Source organism: Gasterosteus aculeatus, chromosome 4 (assembly GCF_964276395.1).
Source record: "Gasterosteus aculeatus chromosome 4, fGasAcu3.hap1.1, whole genome shotgun sequence".
In the NCBI taxonomy this organism is placed as follows: Eukaryota; Metazoa; Chordata; class Actinopteri; order Perciformes; family Gasterosteidae; genus Gasterosteus; species Gasterosteus aculeatus.
The window spans coordinates 18,357,608-18,360,107 of NC_135691.1; the positions used below are offsets into that span (position 1 = coordinate 18,357,608).

The 2,500-nt window shown below is 43.1% G+C and overlaps 3 non-coding genes across 3 annotated transcripts; all 3 read right to left on the bottom strand.

The window, feature by feature from the left end:
• Positions 1–518: 518 nt before the first annotated feature.
• Positions 519–590, bottom strand: trnap-cgg (transfer RNA proline (anticodon CGG)). Its single transcript has one exon. It is a non-coding gene; the product is annotated as a tRNA-Pro (tRNA).
• Positions 591–768: 178 nt separating this feature from the next.
• Positions 769–840, bottom strand: trnap-agg (transfer RNA proline (anticodon AGG)). Its single transcript has one exon. It is a non-coding gene; the product is annotated as a tRNA-Pro (tRNA).
• A 1,232-nt stretch (positions 841–2,072) lies between these two features.
• trnap-cgg (transfer RNA proline (anticodon CGG)) lies at positions 2,073–2,144 on the bottom strand. Its single transcript has one exon. It is a non-coding gene; the product is annotated as a tRNA-Pro (tRNA).
• Between the last annotated feature and the right edge of the window lie 356 nt (positions 2,145–2,500).

A 2,500-nucleotide genomic window follows, 5' to 3' on the forward strand; every position in this document is an offset into this window, starting at 1 on the left:
CCAAAGCGAGAATCATACCCCTAGACCAACGAGCCGACAAAAGGGTGAAAGTTACATGTCAACGGGAAATAATTGCAAATAGCTGGGCGAGAGATATCGACAAGAGCATCTCTAGACTCTACGTTAGTTGAAAAAATTTGGAAGTTACATTTTCGTATAGACATATTTCATTTTACTTATCACATCTATTGACTTTCAAAAGACCTATCCCGGGCTCGTCCGGGATTTGGACCCGGGACCTCTCGCACCCAAAGCGAGAATCATACCCCTAGACCAACGAGCCGACAAAAACTATTAATGCTATGTCCATGGGACAAAATCCTATTTGGCCAGGCAAGAGAATTGAATCAGCGTATCCGTGGTCAACAAATTGCTTGTTTTTTTTAACTAGTTTGTTGTGTTTGCCTATTTTTTGGAAACATACTAGCAATATGGTCGTTCACTGACCAAATTGGGGAGTAACTTTTTTCTCATCATTTACAAATTACAACCGCTAACAGCATCAAATAAGTTCCATCGGGCTCGTCCGGGATTTGAACCCGGGACCTCTCACACCCGAAGCGAGAATCATACCCCTAGACCAACGAGCCGACAAAAGGGTGAAAGTTACATTTCAACGGGACATAATTGCAAATAGCTGGGCGAGAGAATTCGACAAGCGCATCTCTAGACTCTACGTTAGTTGAATAAATTTGGAAGTGACCTTTTCGTATGGACATATTTCATTTTACTAATCACATCTATTGACTTTTTCAAAAGAGCACTTCCGGGCTCGTCCGGGATTTGGACCCGGGACCTCTCGCACCCTAAGCGAGAATCATACCCCTAGACCAACGAGCCGACAAAAGGGTGAAAGTTACATGTCAACGGGAAATAATTGCAAATAGCTGGGCGAGAGAATTCGACAAGCGCATCTCTAGACTCTACGTTAGTTGAATAAATTTGGAAGTAACGTTTTGTATAGAAATATTTCGTTTGACTAATCACAGCCATTGACTGTTTCAAAAGACCAATTCCGGGCTCGTCCGGGATTTGGACCCGGGACCTCTCACACCCTAAGCGAGAATCATACCCCTATACCAACGAGCCGACAAAAGGGTGAAAGTTACATGTCAACGGGACATATTTGCAAATAGCTGGGCGAGAGAATTCGACACGCGCATCTCTAGACTCTACGTTAGTTGAAAAAATTTGGAAGTAACATTTTTGTATAGACATATTTCATTTTACTAATCACATCTATTGCCTTTTTTAAAAGACCAATTCCGGGCTCGTCCGGGATTTGGACCCGGGACCTCTCGCACCCAAAGCGAGAATCATACCCCTAGACCAACGAGCCGACCAAAGGGTGAAAGTTACATGTCAACGGGAAATAATTGCAAATAGCTGGGCGAGAGATATCGACAAGAGCATCTCTAGACTCTACGTTAATTGAATAAATTTGGATGTAACATTTTCATTCCGACATATTTTCTTTGACTAATCACAGCCATTGACTGTTTCAAAAGAGCACTTCCGGGCTCGTCCGGGATTTGGACCCGGGACCTCTCGCACCCAAAGCGAGAATCATACCCCTAGACCAACGAGCCGACAAAAGGGTGAAAGTTACATGTCAACGGGAAATAATTGCAAATAGCTGGGCGAGAGATATCGACAAGAGCATCTCTAGACTCTACGTTAGTTGAAAAAATTTGGAAGTTACATTTTCGTATAGACATATTTCATTTTACTTATCACATCTATTGACTTTCAAAAGACCTATCCCGGGCTCGTCCGGGATTTGGACCCGGGACCTCTCGCACCCAAAGCGAGAATCATACCCCTAGACCAACGAGCCGACAAAAACTATTAATGCTATGTCCATGGGACAAAATCCTATTTGGCCAGGCAAGAGAATTGAATCAGCGTATCCGTGGTCAACAAATTGCTTGTTTTTTTTAACTAGTTTGTTGTGTTTGCCTATTTTTTGGAAACATACTAGCAATATGGTCGTTCACTGACCAAATTGGGGAGTAACTTTTTTCTCATCATTTACAAATTACAACCGCTAACAGCATCAAATAAGTTCCATCGGGCTCGTCCGGGATTTGAACCCGGGACCTCTCACACCCGAAGCGAGAATCATACCCCTAGACCAACGAGCCGACAAAAGGGTGAAAGTTACATTTCAACGGGACATAATTGCAAATAGCTGGGCGAGAGAATTCGACAAGCGCATCTCTAGACTCTACGTTAGTTGAATAAATTTGGAAGTGACCTTTTCGTATGGACATATTTCATTTTACTAATCACATCTATTGACTTTTTCAAAAGAGCACTTCCGGGCTCGTCCGGGATTTGGACCCGGGACCTCTCGCACCCTAAGCGAGAATCATACCCCTAGACCAACGAAACCGACAAAAGGGTCAAAGTTACATGAAAACAGGACATAATCGCAAATAGCTAGGCGAGAGAATTTGAAAAGCGCATATCTAGACTCTACCTGAATTGTATAAATTTG